General features: G+C 36.3%; 1 long non-coding RNA gene across 1 annotated transcript in view; it reads left to right on the top strand.

Annotated features, from left to right (window-relative positions):
• Positions 1 to 17,734: 17,734 nt before the first annotated feature.
• Positions 17,735 to 22,309, top strand: part of LOC118156091 — a 318,847-nt gene continuing 314,272 nt past the window's right edge. Inside the window, exon 1 of the long non-coding RNA XR_004746150.1 lies at positions 17,735 to 17,778. This is a non-coding gene — a long non-coding RNA (uncharacterized LOC118156091). The remainder of the gene's footprint in view (positions 17,779 to 22,309) is intronic.

Genomic DNA, 22,309 nt, shown 5'->3' with positions numbered 1-22,309 from the left:
ACACTGAGATAAGATAGAATGTAGACAGTTGACTGGAGGATGCTGCTTGTGTTCCTTGAAAATGGATAGTTACAGTTTCTGTGTAAGGAGTGTTACCACTGCTATCAGTTAAAACTTGTGTTGCTGTTTTCTTAAAGGTCAGCTTGAGCATTTCTAATTTCACTGTGTAAGCCTGCTCTGATGGCAGTAAAAGTATCAGTTTTGGCTGCTATTCCTTGCCAACTCTCTAATCTTCAAATTTAGACTTTCTCAGAAAAGTCTCTTCTGATGGAGACTCATTTTCCCTTTTGTTTTTCTGTGTTTTGCCTGCCCAAGTAATGCTGCTGTCACATTGATTATTTTCTAGCTCCTTGTCACTATTAACATCAATTGTAATCAGAACTGGAGAAGAATGTACTGATTTACTTATGTTTCTGGTGTTTCGCCTTATGTTTTTTTCTTTTTTTCTTTTTGTGATGCCTCAATGATGTCCATCATTTTTCATTTGTAGAATGCCTCTACATTTAGATTCCTAGTCTTTTTTTTTTTTTTTTTTTTTTAATGGTCTCTTAGGCTTTTTCTTATCAATTGTCTGAAAGGTTATCTTCATTTTTGTAGCAGTTACTGAATTTTGGTTGTTTTCTTAAGTCTTTCCTTTCTCTAGAACTGATCTCCTTGGTTGCATTCTCCAAACAGGGAGCTTTGTAATTCCTTTTTTTGACCGGGCTTTTTCACCTATTTGATCTGCACCTTTCATAACAGCAATAGCGTCTTTCGTGGAGTCACCTCCACCTATACAGATCTATTGGATTATATACTTTATATACTTTATTCTGGACCAAAGTCTTGCCTTGAGTAGTGAACATAAGTCCTCCTCCTTCATAAGTATCAATAGCCATCTTTGACCATGTTTTGACTATAAAAAGCAGAGCATTCCAGATATGTACTTGACAATTGTTTCTCATATAATAATGATCATTGTATCTGCTTCTTGTTCTTGTTTTGCCATGGACTTTGCTACATGATTATGATCTGCTTACATCTCTGCATATAGTACTGTCATGACTGAGAAAGCCTTTCTGGCTTTTTTGAGACATGCCAGAGTCAGGAGTTCTTGACTTCCTCTTATTTCCTTTGCTCCTATGTTTGCTACTAACTCTGTTTCTTGATTGTGTCCACAGAAGTTGGCCTTTAACAACTTTACTGCTCTGTCATGGTCTGATGGACATTACTGATTCAACTTTGCTGTGAATAGGATTGTAGACTCCTGGACAACCTTTCATTGCAGGGGGGGCACATTATGTCCCTTTCTGAAGAGGTCTCCAGATCCTGTGAACATATATCTTTTACTTTACATTTGTTCTTCTTATCATCTTTCTTCAGAGCTGTAGGAGACAAGTGATTTTTATAACTATCTACATTTTCCCATGAGGGAGTGTAACAAGCTGTTCCTGCTTGGTTTGCTGTCACTACAACTGTGAAGTTGGATTGGCTGCTGTTTCTTCACATCTTCCCTTCTCTCTTCCCTGACTGACTCCTCAGTGTCCAAAGACTGCTCAACTGGTTCTCATGTCCATTCAAATAATGGCTTAACATATGCCATAATAATACATTTGTCCAAAGAATCATTGATTTTTGAATAAGAATTAGTTTGTGAGAGTTTGCTGTTCATTTCTCCTTGCAGCAGAATCCTTATTAGAACTTCTGAAACCTCTTCAGAAGAAGTTACGCTTACATAGACCTTTTCTAAAAAGGAACATGACGGACCTGGAGTTTCATCATACCAGAGGTCCTGATCAGTACTGGTTACAGATGAACTGTGATCTGGTCCTTGAGAATTGTCCTCAAATGGAGGTGTTGTACTAATTAATGAATCTGAAAAGCTCAATTTGTCATGCAATGTTGCAGGAGAATCATATTTAACATACTGATAATTTGTGTTTGAGTTAAAAGAAGATTGGGTAGGACTGACAAATTCAGCTGAAGTGTGTTGTTCTTTTGTTAAAATGGTATGGTAAGGAAATATCCAGTCATTAGATCTGGCAACAGAGACATTTTCTGAAAGGTTGAGTATGTACTTCTTAAAATAAAATACAGCATAAATTCAATGGAAAATAGAACAGAAAGGACTTCTACTTCCAGGACATGCATTCTGCTTTTGTTTTTTATTGCTCCTGGACACAACAGAATAGAAGCTACAGAAGTAGTGATCAAATATAGTCAAATATAACCATATAGATGGGGCATTCAGAGTGAGGAAATACATTTGTTAGCACTGTCTGTTGCAGCTTCCTTTTGATAGCTTTGTGTTACTGTTATCCACTGCCAAGTCCTTAGCTGCTAAATCATGTTCTATAAAAGAAGCAGCAAGCCCAGCAAAAGATTGCAATTATCCACAGAAGCATGGGCAAAAAATGTGCCATTCAGACACACAAATGGATACACAGGCACACATAGATACACTGGAACACACACACAAGCACACATACAAATACACGAGTGTGAATAAAAAGTACAGGCTTGCGCAGTAGCTCAAGTGCATCCAAAAGGATATATTCTGTACTGTGTGCAATCCATCCTGAAAAAAGAACTTTGTGTAAAGACCACTGCAAATGCAGAGCGATGGAAGGATTCATATGAGGAGTAGTTTTCTCAGAAATAGTCAGGCTGGTGCAGATCAGCCTTCAGGATTGCATGTTTTAGAACCAGGTAATAATATAAAAATACAATAACAGCAAGTTTCATAAAAGCAAAAGCTGAGCAACAACCACTTAAACTTTAAAACAGATATTTGAAAATGTGTGGGAAGTGTAAAGATATCCCCACACATAAACAGAGAAACAGAAAACAACAACTAAGCTAATATTTGAATTGAAATGATGTGCATACAACACTTTGACAACCAAAAGTTGATATTCCTGATTTCTATTTTTCTAAACAGTCATAAAAATCCAATTCTCTCATTCCTTCATATACAAAGAAAGTACACTGTAGAAAAATGGGTTGTCAGATCTTTATCTTACTATCCTATTAGCATTTTTTAACTATACACTGTTTCTATCGATGATGTGATTTTTCTAGTTTTATAATTCTTTTTTTTTTTTTAAAAAAAAAAAGTAACATAATAACTGTATTCTATTATATCAATTCTAAATGAATTTGTTAATTTAGTTTATAAAGCCAATATTTACACCATTACTACCATTTACAAATGTTATTTCGTATTTTGGACAGTTGCTTTTATATGAACAAGGGTTTATCATCTTTCAGGAATTTACAGTAGGTCTTTCAATAAAGTCATAAAAAACCTTAAGTTTTCATTCCCAGTAAAACTGGTTGTATTGCTGTTAGGATATCATGATCTGAGAACATTCTTCTGATAAAATGAAAACTCAATAAAAAAAACACAAACATCCACTTATTTAAAAAATAAAATAAAATAATAAAAAGTAGGTCTTTATTTATAAGCACATTATCAATATTTATGTAATTTAATTAATAATATTTAATAATTATATATAAAAAGACCAACTGGAAACATGATTGCCAGGTAGGTGAATGTTTGCAAATTAAATTACCACTCACTTTTTTTTTTTTTTTTTTTTTAACCAGATGAGGGAGTGGTTATTTAAAATAATAATAATAATTTGTAAAAAATCAAATTAAAAAAAAAAAAAAAGATATAAATTATTTTAAAAATAAAGTTCTACTTGCAGTTGTTAATCTGAAAAGCTTATATCTTTTCAGCCTAAAGTCATTGTCCCACATCAAATCTTAAGATATTAAGTTTATTATTATTATTATTATTATTGTATTTTAATAATCTTTTCATAGTTATCTTTCATGACCTTTTTTTTAATTAAAAAAGTGGTGTTTTTTTGCAAATTGAATGTAAATGAATTCTTTAAATTTTTAGTTCTTTTTTTCAGACCCCTTTTGGATAACTCTTCTCTGTTAGTAGTCTTTTTGACAGTCTTTCTGATCCAATATTCATGCAAATTATATTGTTATGTTTTGTGACTTTCCTACAGTTATCACTCAGCTGTAGCCTAGATTTGCAGGTTTTATCATTATTATTATTGTTGTTGTTATTATTATCGCTAATGGATTTGCAGCTAACCTATGGCTTCAGTCATGGTCAGTTGCCTTCAGTATCACTGATGTATGCATTGTGCTGATAAGTACTGTGGTTCATTTTCCTCTTGGATAAGCACAGTTAAAAAATTGAGAGAGGGAATGAGAAAGAGAGAATGAGAGAGAGAGAAGCCCTCAGATTAATAATTACCATAGCCTGAGACAGGGATGGCAAAACACACTTGATTGCTTTCTAACCTTCAGTGCTGTGTAATGAAATATGGCTGCTTCAGAAAAAAAAAAAAAAGAAAAAAAAAAAAAAAAAAGTGATAGCTGTTTGTAGTTTTAATATTATTTCACTGAATTCCTCAAAATGGCATTTTATTCAGCATTGCCAGTGTGATAATCTTTTAATTAAAGGCAAATCTTTCTCCAGTTATGGATTCTTTAACACACCAAAAGGACTGTCCCTAATATTCACAGTGTCATCATTTCATATTACATTTTAATTTGTTAGTTCATCTGTGTGAACTGAGTACCCTATATGTAAAGAATCATTTGTCATGATTCAGTGGTCAAACAAAGCATGTCAAAAGGTAAAGAAATAGAAGATTTCAACCTCATGGAACATATTATGAAATAAAATTTGTATGCAAGAGTACCCATATCACACAGGAATACAGAAGAGACTGTTTTTTTTTTTGTTTTTTTTTTTGTTTTTTTTTTTGTATGCATTTTGCTGTATCACATACAATTTTGTATTTTTCTTGGTAAGAAAATAAAAAAAAATATACAAAATTTAATTTGTCTCTAGAGATATTTTAATTCAGAGATAGTGGTTAACTTTGTATGACAAGTAAAGCTTTTGTGATTTTATTACATGGTGATAATGAAGATCCAAGGTAGTCATGGTGAAATGGATAAACTCAGAAATTATGTACATTCAGCTACTCCACAAAATTCTATCCATATATATGCATTTTTACATAGTTTCTATCATTAGTACCCCATAATTCCTTTCTCTAGAGCTAAGAAGGAAAATAAACAAAGTGGAAAGTGTGGCACCTTGATATGTAACTGATTAAAATTAAAAAGAGGTGTGAATATAGATATTAATCCTTCTATCTGAAGAATACTCACACCTGTTCATTCCTTATATTGCTACATAATTTGTGTAGGTACCTCAAAATCCGTATCTTGTTAGAATTTTCTGTACTATAACCATTTGCTACATCATGACATTGGTACTAGGGTGACAGTTGGACCACATCTCTTGAAGGTTTTTTCCAATCTTAATGATTCTATATTATTTGCTGACATTATAAATAACTCACAGTTACTTTTATGGCTTGCTTCCTTTGCAGATATTTTTAGAGTGTATACTGAGTGCTTGAGAAACAACAGTATTCTAGAAATATTCTTTCCAGAGTTGTCCAAGCACAGAGATCTTGGAATGAATAGTGACCATTTGCGTTTCATTTTTATTGCAAGGACTGGAGTCTTGCTCAATCTTTTACCACTTGGCATTTAATATGCCCACATTGTATGAATTTTCAGTGTTAGAATTTGAAAGTTGAATACTGAAATCTGAGTCTCTGAGTGCTTGCCTTCGTTTCCCCATATATCAGTTTGGAGAGCTAAGCAAAGAAATTAAAAAAAAAAAAAAACAAACAAGCAAACAAAAACCCAATTCTACTAAGAAAATACAAGTAGCTGGATTCTAAGTAATGATAAGAATAAAGGTACTTTTTAAACCCTACTTTCTCTATATCTTTACAGAGAAATATTTATATATCTTTGTTTATATATCTTCCCAGCTTGTGCAGACCAGTATCTTCTTCAGCCCTGAACTCTGAAATCTCTTTCAAATTCATGAGTCCCTTCACCTGGGCCTTCTTTCATACCAACATGACACTTACACTTTCCTCCTACTCCACCTGCAAATGTATGGAGAATATTCAAATATTCACTAAATTGATAATGTTGTCCTTTTCTTCTTTTTTTTTAATTTCATTATTTATTTAAATAATTTATTTAAATTATTTATTTATTTATTTAATTTATTTATTAAATTTATTAAAATAATTAAATTCATTATTTATTTATTTATTTATTTGTTACAGGGACTCAAAAATACATTTGGTTGCTTTTCAGTGTCTGGGTAAAAGTAGGAGATGATGGCCGTGGACTGAGGGTATTCTCAGCCTTCCCTACACAAAATGTTTTATTTTGCATAGAATACTAAATAAATAAATAAATTATAGGGACAAAAAAAAGAATGGTGAAATGATTCTCATTATCTGGTCTACTGGTTATTTTGTTAGAAAGAAATCATGATTTTCAGGACTTATCTGTATTCTTATATTATACAGGATGCTTGAGTTTTTATTCTTAACTCTATCTGAACTTTTTCTGAGCAATCCTACCTTCACATGGCATCCAATTTTTCCTGTTACAGATTGCAGCTTAAAAGTCACAATGCAGCTAATTGAAGGCCCTGTTGTAAGGATCGTCTCATTAAATACTGAAATGCAAGCATCTCCCAAGTGAAATGTGGCAGCTGTTAAACAGCAAACAGCAATACTGCACGAGAGCTCAGGACAGTGAAAAAGAACACTGTATCTAATCATAACTGCAGGAGAAGTGTTGGTAGACAGAATGCAATTACCCAAACTGGAAAGTGTCCAAAATACTACGGTTGACATACATGCTCTTTCCTCTATTATTAGTGCTGGAAGAGGGGAAAAATGACACTGGTATTGCACCACATTAATGTGTAAATCATCAGACTTTGCTAATGTGCAAAACATTTATTTATTTATTTATTTATTTAAATCATTTTTGGAAGAAAGTCTACTACATTATAGGATCAGGATAAAAAGTGAGCTAATCAGGAAGTCATCCTTCCTTCAGCGGAGTTGTCCTTTTGCATCTTGTTAGTTGTGTTCTGCAAAAGCCCTGAAGAAATGAGCCCTTTGAACTCAAAGCCAATGTTCTAGGTCTGAAATACAACAATTCTAAAAAAGTGGTTTGGAAAAAAAAAAAAAAAAAGAGTGAGGTTGTAACTTGAAAATCAAGTAACAATAGGAAAAAATTCTTCTCCTTGCAGCATCATGCTGCTACATAGTGGTATTGGATGTTTTGATATATCATTTGTACCCTCACCAATACCCATACTGCCGCTTACAAATTTTTCAAGTAAAAAATTAATTAACAGATTTTCTTTCATAATTCAGTAACCAAAAAAAAAAAAAAAAAAAAGATTTTTTTTTAATCTGCAAAGGGTCCTGCCCTGTCCTTCATATATGCCGTGTCAATCTGAACTTTTTACCCCACAAACGTTAATGGTATTTCCAGACAAATTCAGGTTCAGAAAAAGCATCCTTTGACAGTCATCACCTCCAGTTTACAATTCTGAAGGAAGAACAGCATTTTCATTCAAAAGATGGGGCAGAAACTTCCATTTCTTTTAGACAGCTGAGACATGCTGCTTTTGAGATACTTCCTCAGAAGGAAATTACACTAAAACTAGAAATATAAAGGATAAACGTGTGTACAAAGTAAAAGTTAATATCTAAATAAACTAGTTAATATCAAGTTATTTGGGGTTATTGATGGAACAGTAGATTTAAATAAACTACCTTATACACACAAAAACAGAAAATAAAGTGTTTTATTTTGTTTGTTTGTTTGCTTGTTAAAAAAAGGCTGTGTTTATAATTATGAAGATTTTGATAGCTGATTTGATATCTGTTTCAGTAAAGCTGATAGGCTGCAGAGAGACAGAATACCTAAAGGCTATCTGGATAAAAGGGACAGATGAGAGGAGGATCAAAGTAAACGCCTTTTTTTTTTTTTTTTTTTTTTTTTTTTTTTTTTTTTTTGAAAGAGAGAACATGCATAAACACAATGGAAACGTCTGAAATACTTGTGGTACTTCTAAATAATTTCTAAATGTTAGGTAGGGTTCAGTATTCACTGGGGACAGTTTCCAGAAAGACCGAAACAGAGGCAGACATGCTTAGATGTCAACAGATAGCACCTGGGGATTTTAACAGTATTCTTATACTAAAACTTAGGATGTTGTGTGGTTCTTCTCGGAGACAGGTGGTGATATGAAATTGTGTCTTGAAAACAGTTGTGCTAAAGGCCTGAGGTGATATTGAGAAAGTGGCTGTGTTACTGTAAAAGGAGTCATCAAAAAGATTACCATGGTGAAGGACACAGGACGAATCACACAATCACACATTTTGGATTTGTTTAGTGGATGTGCATTGGGTGTGTTGTGTATGCCTTTATTGGGAAGATTAGAGCACCTAAGACTATAGGTTCACGTAAAGGATAAACAAAATAAAGCTACTGCAGAAGAAAAACAAGCAAACAACCCCCAAACTACAAATGCATAGATATCACATAATCACAGAATCACAGAATAGTCTAGGTTGGAAGAGACCTCCAAGATCACCAAGTCCAACCTCTGACCTAAGACTAACAAGTCCTCCACTAAACCGTATCCCTAAGCTCTACATCTAAATGTCTTTTCAAGACCTCCAGGGATGGTGACTCCACCACTTCCCTGGGCAGCCTATTCCAGTGACTAACAACCCACTCAGTAAAGAAGTTTTTCCTAATATCCAACCCAAACCTCCCCTGGTGCAACTTTAGCCCATTCCCCCTCGTCCTGTCACCAGGCACGTGGGAGAATAGGCCAACCGCCACCTCGCTAGAGCCTCCCTTCAGGTACCCGCGGAGTGCAATAAGGTCGCCCCTGAGCCTCCTCTTCTCCAGGCTAAACAGTCCCAGCTCCCTCAGCCGCTCCTCATAAGACTTGTTCTCCAGGCCCCTCACCAGCTTTGTAGCCCTTCTCTGGACTCGCTTGAGTACCTCCATGTCCTTCTTGTAGCGAGGGGCCCAAAACTGAAAACAGTACTTGAGGTGCAGCCTCACCAGAGCTGAGTACAGGGGGACAATCACTTCCCTGGACCTGCTGGCCACGCTGTTTCTTATGCAAGCCAGAATGCTGATGGCCTTGTTGGCCGCCTGAGCACACTGCTGGCTCATATTCAGCCAACTGTCAACCAATACTCCTAGGTCCTTCTCTGCCAGGCAGCTTTCCAACCACACATCTCCCAGCCTGTAGCGCTGCTTGGAGTTGTTGTGCCCCAGGTGCAGGACCCGGCCCTTGACCTTGTTGAACTTCATACCGTTGGCCTCGGCCCATCGGTCCAGCCTATCCAGGTCTTCCTGCAGAGCCTTCCTACCCTTCAGCAGATCAACACACTCACCTAACTTGGTGTTGTCTACAAACGTGCTGAGGGTGCACTCGATCCCCTCATAAAGAAGATGTTAAAGAGGACTGGTCCCAGTATGGAGCCCTGGGGGACTCCACTAGTGACCGGCCTCCAACTGGATTTGACTCCATTCACCACAACTCTCTGGGCCTGGCCATCCAGCCAGCTCTTAACCCAACGAAGCGTGTGCCAGTCCAAGCCATGAGCAGCCAGTTTCCTGAGGAGAATGCTGTGGGGAACGGTGTCAAATGCCTTACTGAAGTCAAGGTAGACCACGTCCACAACCTTTCCCTCATCCATTAAGCATGTCACCTTGTCATAGAAGGAGATCAGGTTCGTCAAGCAGGACCTGCCCTTCATAAACCCATGCTGACTAGGCCTGATTGCCTTCTTGCCCTACAACTGCCGCATGATGACTCCCAAGATAATCTGCTCCATGAGCTTCCCTGGCACTGAGGTCCAACTAAGAGGCCTATAGTTTCCCAGGTCTACCCTCCGGCCCTTCTTGTAGATGGGTGTCACGTTTGCTAGCCGCCAGTCAAGTGGGACCTCCCCCGATAGCCAGGACTGCCGATAAATGATGGAAAGCAGCTTGGCCAGCTCCTCTGTGTAGATCCCATCCGACCCCATTGATTTGCGTACATCCAAATGCTGTAGCAGGTCGCCTACCATTTCCTCATGGATTGTGGGGGCAACATTCTGCTCCCCATCCCCTTCCACCAGCTCAGGGTACTGGGCGTCCAGAGAACAACTGGCTTTGCTGTTAAAGGCTGAGGCGAAGAAGGCATTAAGCACCTCCACCTTTTCCTCATCTCTTGTAACTAAGTTTCCCCCCGCATCCAGTAAAGGATGGAGATTCTCCTTAGTCCTCCTTTTTGTGTTGATGTATTTATAAAAACATTTTTTGTTGTCCTTAACAGCAGTAGCCAGATTGAGCTCCAGATGAGCTTTGGCCTTTCTGATTTTGTCCCTGCATCGCCTCGCAGCATCCTTGTAGTCCCCCTGAGTGGCCCGCCCTCTTTTCCAAAGATTATAAGCCTTTTTTTTTTTTTTTTTCCTAAGTTCGAGCCACAGCTCTCTGCTCAGCCAGGCCGGTCTTCTTCCATGCTGGCTCATCTTTGGGCATGTGGGGACAGACCGCTCCTGAGCCATAAGATTTCTTTCTTGAAGAGCGCCCAGCCTTCCTGGGCTCCTCTGTCTTTCAGTAGCGCCTCCCAAGGGACTCTGCCAACCAGTGTCCTGAACAGCTCAAAGTCAGCCCTCCGGAAGTCCAAGACAGCGGTTTTACTGATCCCCTTCCTGACTTCGCCAGGTATTGAGAACTCTACCATTTTGCGGTCACTCTGCCCAAGACAGCCCCCGACCAGCACATCTCCCACCAGTCCTTCTCTGTTGGTGAACAGAAGGTCTAGTGGGGCACCTCCCCTGGTAGGCTCGCCAACCAGCTGTGTCAGGAAGTTATCTTCCATGCTCTCCAGAAACCTCCTGGACTGCTTTCTCTGGGCTTTGTTGTGTTTCCAGGATATGTCTGGGAAGTTAAAGTCCCCCACAAGAACAAGTGCTGACGATTTCGCAACTTCCGCCAGCTGCCTGTAGAACTCCTCATCCGTCCCTTCATCCTGGTTTGGCGGTCTATAACAGAACCCCACCAGGATGCTTCCCTTGTTGGCCTTTCCGCTGATCCTAACCCATAGCAACTCCACCTTGTCATTCCCAGCCTCAAGTTCGACGACGTCAAAACACTCTCTAATATAGAGAGCCACTCCACCACCCCTTCCGTGCTGCCTGTCCCTTCTGAAGAGCCTATAGCCAGACATTGCAGCACTCCAGTCATGAGAGTGGTCCCACCACGTTTCTGTGATGGCAACCAAGTCATAGCCTGCGTGCTGCGCAATGGCTTCCAGCTCCTCCTGCTTCTTGCCCATGCTGCGTGCATTAGTGTAGATGCACTTCAGCTGAGCCTTAGCCTTCTCCCCCAGCCTTGCCACTGTTCCCCCTGGCACACCTCCAACAGGCTTTGTTTCATCCCCGCCCCCCTTCTTACCTAGTTTAAATGACCTAGTTTACTTCTGACCTAGTTTACCCTAGTACTCCTTACCTAGTTTACCCTCTCAATGAGCCCTGCCCGCTCCTGGGCCACGATCCGTTTTCCCCTTGGGGACAGTTGGGACCCATCTGCGGCCATCAGGCCAGCTGCTGAGTAAAGCGCCCTGTGGTCAAAGAACCCAAAACTTCCGTGTTGGCACCAGCCTCTGAGCCACGAGTTTATCAGATGGGCATTTTGTGTCCTCTCTGAACCATTCCCTGCCACTGTAGGAATGGACGAAAACACCACCTGCACTCCCGCTCTGTCCACTAACCATCCCAGCCCCCTAAAATCCCGTTTGATAGCCTTCAGGCTTCCCTCATCAATGGTATCACTGCCAGCCTGGACTATCAGTAGCGGGTAGTAATCAGAGGGGTGAACCAGGTTGGGAAGCTTTCTGGCGACATCCCTGACCGCAGCCCCAGGGAGGCAGCAGACTTCCCTACGGGTGGGGTCAGGCCGACAGATAGGGCCCTCCATTCCTCTGAGAAGGGAGTCACCCACCACGATAACCCTTCTCTCCTTCTTGGTTGGAGCAGTCTTGAGGCGTGGAGCAGACTTCCTCGCCCTAGGCTTCCTGGTTAACTTTTCTGCCACACCCGCCTCCACTCTCTCGAGCTCCAGGGCCTCAAACCTGTTGTGTAAGGGCACCTGGGAAGGTGGGGCAGGTGGTGGGGAGAGTTTCCTGCAACGTCGAGCAGGGACCTGTCTCCACTCCTCCTCAACTCCTAGGTCCCCTCTCTCTGCCCAACAGCGACCGGGCAGGGGGTCCACCCCCATCTGGGGAGTCTCACCCCGGTGCTTCTCCTTCAGGCCTTGCAGGGAGTTGCTCCACCAGTCTATCTCCCGCTCGCACTCCCTGATGGCCCTCAACCTCTCCACCTCCTCCTTGAGCTCTGCCACTAGGCGGACCAGGTCACCCACCTGCTCGCACCTCACACACACAGTATCTCCGCCTCCCTCGGATGGCAGCAGCAGGCTCTGGCACTCCCTGCACCCAGAGACCTGCACTGCCGCATTTCTGAGCGGGCACTCCGTCTGGGTGGCTACAGACTTTCTAGCACGAGCTCTCTGCCTAGCGAGGACCATAGCTGCCTGGCTAGTGGTCGAAAGCTGTCAGTTGAGGTGTTCTTGAGGTGTTCTTAGGAACGGGGGATTGCTCGGCCCTCCCTGCTTGCACTGCCGCGCAAACTGACACGCCCCGCCTTTCTGACGTGCCCCGCCCTGTTTGCCCATCCTGGTCGCAACGCTCCTGGTCGCTTGTGCTCCCCAGGGGCTGCTATTGAACGGCCGGGGAGGGGGCGCTGCTGGCTCCGCCTACACCTCGTCAGCATCCCTCACGAGGGCTGCAGGGCTGTGGTGGCTCCCTCGGCTGCCTCAAGTGGCCTCGATGCCGGGGAAATAGCCCTGCCTGTCCCTATCCCCCGCTCCACTGCAGAACGCGTCTGCCCTGGAGCCGATTGCCTCGACAACTGATACCTATATGATAGGTACCTATATCATAAATGATACCTATATCATAAATATGATACCTATATCATAAATATGATACCTATACAAATGTGCCTCTACTAGTTTTCTGTTTTATATGTCTTTCACAGATGTTTTATCTGGTTAAAATTAAACAGGAATCAAAAACAAATATTCCATCCATGTAATGGTACTGTGGTGTAACATGTTCGTGTCAGTGTTTCAGGCTGATACTATGGTACAATTACTGTTTTATCACTCACAGGTGCAATCTAGCTGCCAAAGCTAACACAGACCACTTACATAGATTCTAACCCCCTACTTCAGTCAGAGGTTCTGATGCTCTTTTATGAACGAATATGAATCATCTTAGCATAATTCTGACACCACTGTCAGTGAACTTTAATATAACTATTCTCTTTGGTGGTAACACAGTCATGATTTTGAGAGACTAATGTTAAGATATGATTTTAGTATTATGATGTGTATATGGTGAAGAACTACCGTATTCAGTACGTCATTAAAAGTATAATGGTAATGAATGATTGCATTTTATATACAAGAGCAAAATTGTACATTTTATTTTAAAGTAACTGTTCTGGATTTAAACTAATTGCTATTGCTTAAATTTTACACCTTTTTATAGGTGTAAATCTTACCAATCCTCATGCCCCAGTGGGCTTTTTCTCCAATGGACCACTGACTTTGAGGCTTACATGAGGCTGAAATAGCAAAACAGTATTACATTTCTGGGTAATTATACTAACTAAGGTAATGTATGAAAACACTAGTAACATTCTTAAAGACCTGACAAAAATATGAAACATTGGAATTAGACGATGAACACCTGTTAAGTATTTCTGAGGCAAAAGACAAAGAATTAAAACATTCCTTCGAGTTAAGAATTAAAGTTCTTACTAAATTTCAAGCTATTAGAAAACATGAAACTGAATACAGGATCCTGAATGCAGCTTCTGTTGTTTTGTTTATTTTATACTAGAGAATATTAACTCAAGTGGCTAGGTCAGTCTTAGGCTTTTTCTTATGCGTATATGTATATAGGTAAGACATGATACCGACAAGCCTTCTCAATGTTTTGAACTTTTTATAGGAGTAAAAATGGAGAACACACAATATTTTATAAACCTATAAAAATCTTTATTATGTTTGTTTTGTGCTGAACTTATGACAGAAAACTGAAGATATTTTTTTTTTTTAAAAAAAAAGACAATTTTAAATATTTATATTAAAAAAAATAAGTACTTAGGAGAGAAAGATAATGCAACTTTATTATTATTATTATTATTATTATTATTATTATTATTATTATTATTTTATTTCCAAGGATCTAGTGATTGAATATTATTATTCAGTATGAGTAGGATTTTGGAGATACATTGTGACTAGAAGAGACTCATTCATCAATCTGATTAAAAGCCCAGATAGACAGTATTTAAGTAATCAAATTCTGATTGCCTGTGTACTGGATTACATAAGAAAAGTCACTTAGACAGATTTGAGTTTAACCATGATACAATGAGGATTTCAGGATGGTATCCTAAGATCCCAAGAGGGCATTTTGCATGCATCTTTCTCTCTCTCTCTCTCTTTTTTTTTTTTTTTTTTTTTTTTTCCTCTCGTGTGAATTAATAAGGTATTTAAGCACCCATGCTTTGGAAAATGTTTTTCTATTTACTGATTTTCTTTTAACACTTTTCTATTTATTTTCATTATGGGGGTGTTTATAACCTGTGTTTATAAGCTGTGTATTTTATCTGTTTTTACCTTTTTTTTTTTGTTTTTGTTTTTGTGTTTCATTCCCTGCTATTAGAATGATTTTGGTACAGAAAATAATTTTACTTCAGTTTACTGACCCTACTTTGAATCTTCTTGTTTTTCCTTTTTGTGCATTTGCCTGTAATTGACAAGGTTTTTGCAAGGGATCAGGTATTCCCTAGCTAACTAGCCTTTGTGAAGAAGATCCTTGAAGGCCATCAAAAAACTAAAATACCACATTTTCTTAACTTGTAATTCCTAATAAATCAGTATCAGACAAATATTCACATGTCAAAGGCTAAACACTTTAAGCTTTTTGACAGTAATAGAGTGTATTTTCAAGAGTGGTTTAATTTTGATATTCTTTCCATGTCATTACCATTTTCCTCAGACAGTAAATATTTCGTAATACTGACTGTTACTGCACAGTTGGCATAAGTAAATATGCAACAGTCAAATCTAGTTTAAAGGCCTCCAGCTGCAACCTTATTAAGAAATACCATTCCATAAATAAAGTTAATGTTTAGTCAATGGCTTTATATCCATGGTGGCAACATACGTGCACTCATCATCAGAACTGCAATAGCTGAACCATAAGTATCCCATTAGTGCAAGTCCCTAAAGAAGGATCAGATGCTCTTGATTAAGATGTCTCCATAATAAATCAGAGAATAGCTGTTGATGTCCTTAACAAAAGGTGTCCTTAACACCTTTTTAATTTTGAACCATGAGATAAAATGCACCAAATATAAAGTAGGTCTCTCAGTTGTTGTCAATTAATCCATTGCTTTTTCTTAAATGATCAACAGAACCTCAAATCATAGCTTTGACTTCTGTTTATTTTTGTTGTTGTTGTTTTGTTTTGTTTTGTTTTTGTTTCAGTTCCTGACACTAACTGGAATAACTGGTTAGTTGTTGGAACTATTTATTTCTGTAATATGTGTAAACTCTAACACCTTGAGTAATCTGTAATTTGGTTACAAATCTACAAAATGGGACAGAGAGAGAGTGGAGGTAGGACTATTATTGAAAGCCAATTACAAACTTATTTGAAAGGACAATTTTCCAATATCTCTCATCTTAAATGATAAATGAACATAATAATTTTTTTGGTATTTTGAACAATGGATTAGGAAGAGTGGCAGAAAGACGTAACAGAAATAGATAGCTTCTCCATGAGGAAATGACACTTGGCTGCCAAACAGACAACACTTGAGTGAGGGGCCATCCCCAGGAGGTGAATGATTTGCCTATATTCAAGACTGGGTGCTTAGTGCTTTATTGTATATTTAATATCCTACCAAATGTAAAGCTCCTAATAGGACGTCCCTGCTGCTGAGACATTTTGATTGGTAACAGGTCTGAGCATTCATGTCCTACTGCCCTACTATGACACCTGCACTCTTCTTTAACACAGTTGGAGGAGTCACGGGGTAGACTGTTGTCATTCACAATAAGTCTCCCTCCATGCAATATTGGTATTAAAAAACAGCCACCCAGCCAGGCTGGCAACAGTCTTGTGGCATTTATTTTTTTGTTTGTTTGTTTTGTTTTTCTTTAGTTGATTGCCTTTATTTTTATTTTTTATTTTTGGCAAAGGTACTAAAATTTTCAGTAACTGGTTATACCAACAGGCACATATATAGAGCAGTAATAAGCAGTGTAGTCATCCATATAATGAATTGGCCATATGTTATTTCTGATGGAACTCCTGACTGAAATTTTAACTGTTATTCAACTTTTATTTGCTTTCTGAACACTTGTCAATATTTCCAATAATATGTTTGAAAAATCTTGTTCCCAGATCAGTTTCAAATATTCATTATTTATACAGCCATGCTGTTAAGTTTCTTCCTCTACCCACAAAGAAAATGAAATATCCTTCCTGGAATCAATCATTGTTCCCCTGTTTGGACATTTAAGATTCAACATTTCTGACTATTGCACAGTTAAAACAAAATCTTTATGCTACTCGTATGGTAGATTTCAGCTTCCAAATAACATTTCTAATTAATTTTAGGCCTTGCAGACCCGCAATTTCAAACTTAAGTTTTCCTGAGTAGAAGCACTTGCAATATTTATATGAACATTACATATAGATAGGTTTCATGTTAGTTGTGCTTATACACCTCTATCAGCAGGAAAGAGCCTTAGCAAATTCCCAAGCTTTTGAACACTTATACCTTCTGAATTCATGAAGATCTTAAGATATGTACATTAGAGATCTTAATATAAATATAACATGGCCAAATCACTTGTGAATAAAGTGTCAATACTAAAGTCTGGTTAAAATTTCATCCTTCTGAACTATTGCAGTCCTGAAACAGAATGTTGAAATTCTACACAAAAAAAAATACGTGTTATTGCAACACCACCAAGAACTCAGATGTAGGAACACTGATACTAATGTTGAAATGACTATCATCTAATTATTTTTATGTGAGTTCTACTTAAATAAAATAAAATAAAATAAAATAAATAAAATAAAATAAAATAAAATAAAATGAAATAAAATAAATAAAATAAAATAAAATAAAATAAAATAAAATAAAATAAAATAAAGAGGGAACATAGTATTTGATAGAATGTCTTATGCAAACACTGCATTTCAATGCTTTACATTACCTTTTTATCTGAGTTGGTCTTTAAATGTCATTAAAATCTATAAATCAATACAAGCCTACATAATTGTTCCAAAATTACAAAGATATACATTCTGAAAGGGAGACCAATAGTACAGATATTGAATTGTGAATCATTTTAAACTTTCACATATGACCACATAAACATTATATTATGCAAATTATAATTAAAAATATTAAAAAAATAAAAATTATAAGAAAATTTGGTTACATCAGATTCAGATAAAATTAGGAAATAAAGACTTATAGAAGTGGATTTCCACATTTTTTTCACTATTTTTTTTTTTATAGATACTGCAATGTTCATGTTTTAATTCTGATGATTCTTAACAACAAATAGAAACCTCTGTATGCATAAAAATCTGGCAATGCCTCTAACTGCCACTAATATCAAAAAATATTTTTTCTTATTTTAGATCTCTGTCCTGAGATACAACAACAGGATGTTCCTTGGAGAAGAGTAAGGGTTTATTATTATTATTATTATTATTATTATTATTTATTATTGTTGTTGTTGTTGTTATTATTATTATAGTTGGATACTGTATCTTGATTTTCTTGATTTTTAAATGTCTCCATTATCCATGAATCTTAAAAACAGTAAACCTCTGCCACTGAGTGCTATTTACTATGTCCCACAATGTTTATTCAGGCTTCACATTGATTTCAGCAGGCACTTTGCCTAATTAAAATTATTGTTCTCTGTGTATAAATAACAATATTATTTTTTTAGTAAGTTAATATCAAATATTTAAGCATCTATATTTCTCGTAACCTCCTAAAATTGTATAAATGGGAAAACATCCTAGGTGGTTTTGTTGAAAAGTAACTTTCCTCTGGAAAAATATCCCCAAAGAAGATGAACATTTCTCACAAACAAACAAACAAACAAACAAATAATAATAATAATATTAATAATAATAATAAAGTGGTAAAGCACACTTACTGGTGGCTTTTTCTTTATGTATATCTTTCGTATTTAAAGACCATATGGAAAAGTGTTTGTATTTTTTGTGTACTTGCTAATCACTTAATATTATATTTTTCTTCTTCTTTTTTTTTTTTTTTTTTTTTTTTTCCCACAAGAAATGATGTCTCCCTTCTCTATATTATTTGGAAATCTTTTGTTTGTTTGCTTGCTTGCTTGCTTTAACTGTAGAAGAGGACATAAAGATAATACACAATGTCACTCTCACATACCATAGTTAATGAGCTTTGAAACTGAAGTATTTTTCTGGTTTACCTTTTGTATTGTTTTCCCAATATTGTGAGAAATCTCAGTAAAAAACAAGGTCAGAATCCAATCAACCAATCTCATAGCCTGGGCAGACATGAACATTTTAACATCTGTTAAATACTAGAAGCAGGCTAGAGGCAAAGTGATATGTCAAGTCTCTGATATGTTAAGAAGTTGTCATGGCATTGGTAAGGAAATACAACAACATTACTGTAATGTAAATAATACTGATTTCCAAGAGGTATGTTATGTTACAATGCTGGCTGCTAATCCTTATTTTTGTGTTAAAGATATGACAAAATGTGTTTGTATAGGAAAAGTAAAGTTACTATAACCCTCCAGGTTTTAAAGAATACATGAGCATGCTTGGAATTTTACTGTTGGTGTTATGAATGTAGGACTTGGAATTTAGACCAAAGACTAACTCCAGTACTAAAAGAACCAAGTTACCCAGCTAGGAGAATGAATTTTGTTTTACTGCACAGCAAAGGATGCAATGGGTCAAAGGCATGAGCAATACTGGGAGTAGATCATCAGTGTCTGGCTCCTGAGAGAATCTTTAATTTTTCCTTTCCCCAAACATAAAAGCAATCTCCTACAGACACTGAAATCACTTGAGGTATATCTTCAATTTCATTTCAGTTGTCACAGTTCCTTTCCATCTGACAGGGTGGTATTAATTTTTGCCACCTCACTGCTTGTACATAAAACTTTATTACCTCAATTAATGAGTTTCATTTTCCCTTTCCTTTGATGTGTTTTATGAGAATACACTATACTTCCAGTGAAATTTGCAAGGCACTCTAAGAGTCATTTGACATAAACCCTTAAGCTTTGAAGCTATGCTGCCTTCAGACCTAGTGAGAAATTGGTATTTTACTTGTTTCACAAACGTCTTTTTGTTCTGAAGATATTTACTATTCACAATCATATCTTGATAATGCCCCATGATAGTTTCAGTAGACAAGAAGAGATTAAGTTCTAATGGGAGGAAGGAAACCAAAAAGGGAAAATGCAGTTTTCTTTCCTTTAAGTTATTACATTGAAGACACGAGATCATTCATAAACAAAATCTGAACAAGACATTTAGAAGTCAGAAAAATAAACCTAAATGAAGACCTTTTCAGACAGAATACTCTGTGGATGAAGTTTACTTTAAACTGTTGCAAGTAACAACTAAAAAACATTTCTGGCAATCTAAGCGGAAAAAGGGAAAGTGAACAGCAAAATGTGAGTGTTATGTCCTAAAAGAGGTATTTTGATTCAAATATCAAAGGATAGTAGTAGGCTTATGCATACCTTTTAACCAAATATGTGCTAAATTTAATTTAATTCTTTTTAAAATGACAAGTTATAAAGATATAAACTTTAATCCCAATGACAGTGATTATCAGGGAAAAAAAAAAAAAAAAAAAATGAATACACAAAGCATTTTTTTTCTTAGCTTCTCTCATTCTGTAGTAGGTGTTTGAGTTGTGAAATGTGTTGTTTGGACTTTGAGAGGAGTGTACCTGGGACTGCAAAGGTGCACCCATAGCAGCACTTCCAGTAACAAAGTCTTATTTTGTCAAAATGTTCCACTGTGCCCAGAGCAGTGGATACAAATGTCTCCAGAAGTAATGATCACAAAAATAATATCTGTGTTTACATATGAACAAAACCTGCTGCTACAGTCTCACTTGTACAGTATCATGGTCCAGTCAGAAAAAAAAAAAAAAAAAAAAAAAAAAAAGTCCAGTAGTTTGCAGATTTTTATTTCTTTCCAGAAGAGTTATCATTGGAATAAACATGCTGTTATACAAAATTCAGATTAAAAAGTAAAGCTATTATACCAACAATAGTTATCTGTTAATGTTTCTAAAACTGTAGTTCACTTGGTTAATCCTAGATTGCACTTATGGTGTGAAAAAAATCAACAAAATAAATGTGCTTTCAAGTAAACTCAAAAAAAAAAAAAAAAAAAAAAAAAAAGATTTAACTTTGACCAAATGCCTAAAAGAACAGATTTAGAATATCAGAAAATATAATGCTGAACTTCCTTTCAAAATAAAAACTATGTATTTTTCCAGAGAAATGAAAACGGAGCCATCAAAATTTAACACCAAAATTTAACTGATAATTCTGTTCTGTCCTGTCAAATGGCTGGCATTTAACACCTTCTTTGAATATTTGCTTTATCAACCAGAAAAATATGAAACTCCATGAAATCTCCATTAATACATATAATACATTATAATACATTTCATTGACATGAATACATATATGACATATATGCCTTTGAAAATTTTGTAAGCAATGGAGTCTGGAAACAGGTATTTTCTTTGTTTAAAAAGTATTTTATCAACGTTTTTAAAATGATCCAGTCCTCAAAGACTGTAGACACAGAACAGTTTCCATTAGTTGCTCTATTCAAAGTCTAATCACCCTTGTTATAATGATAAAATAGGTTCCTTCTTATAACCTACTCCTCTAAAAATATTAGGGTTAAAAATGCCTTTCAAATGTTGTGTATTTAAAAAGACAGAAAATGGTCTTCAGTTCTACTTTGTTTTGATATAATCATGTATGTTACCATTGCTCAAGGACAAGTAGACATCTGAAAAATATTCGACTAGAAAAAAATCTTCACCTTTCTATTTCTTTCCCTCTGAAATGCCATCAGAAGTGTTCTGGTGTGAAGTAGAATAATTACATGCATTATTTGCAAGTAAAGGACAAAGGTGGTATAGTTGTTATATCAAGTATGGAATAACCTAAAGAAAGAAAATGAATATATATATATATATATATATATATATAAGAGTATATATATATAAACTACATTATATAATGTAGAATGTATTGTGAACATTCTTTATGAACACTACCTGTTACAAAGAAACAGAATAAAAATCATTTTGTGTGCTTAAACTTCTGATCAATGCTTTAAATAGATTGTATATATTAAAATAAACTTGAAGTAAATCTTGGAAAGTAAATGAGAGGAGGAAATGAGTGAAGGAATGGATGAAAGTAACATGCTCGAAGGAAATCTATTGCATAAAGATTTTTTGTTTGTTTGTTTTGTTTTGTTTTAAAATTGTCCATACAAAAAAAAAATAATAATAATAATCTTTAGAAATGCCTAAATGTTCACACTTTTATTTTGACATAAAAAAGCTATCTTTTTTTTTCCGAATGAACCATTGTAAACAAATCTGCATTGCTCAGCAAATTGTGTTGACAAGGATCTATTTTAATTAACAAAAGAATACGATATTAATTGTCATCACACAACTGTATCTTAAAACGAGCTAAAAAAATTAAAAAGTGTTTTATGCTTTGAAGTGTTTTTATATATTACCTACATTTTGTCATTTATATGCATGTATTGACATCATCTTATTCATACGATATACAGAAAAATTCTTTTAGACTACTACTTCAACTGTTCAGTTCTTAACTGTGGTCCAGATAGTGTGCTTTTTGAGGAAATTGCTTCTTCGGGGCTTTTGAGATAAAGATTTTTTTTCAGTTCTGTCTCTCTGCACACAGCAGAAAGCTTTCTATTATTTTGTTAAAACATTTAAAAATACATATATATTATATTTGAATACTCCTTAAATAAGAAGACTTAGCCTTTTTATTTACTACATCCAAATTAGTAGGAAGATGTTAGTGATATTTCTAAGTGAAAATGACAACAGTTCAGTTTTAAATGTGCTAAAAAACTAACCTACATCCCACTTAAATATCATAGGAACAAAAGATGAGA

Source organism: Oxyura jamaicensis, chromosome Z, assembly GCF_011077185.1.
Source record: "Oxyura jamaicensis isolate SHBP4307 breed ruddy duck chromosome Z, BPBGC_Ojam_1.0, whole genome shotgun sequence".
Classification (NCBI taxonomy): domain Eukaryota; kingdom Metazoa; phylum Chordata; class Aves; order Anseriformes; family Anatidae; genus Oxyura; species Oxyura jamaicensis.
This window is presented reverse-complemented; position numbering and strand designations above follow the sequence as displayed.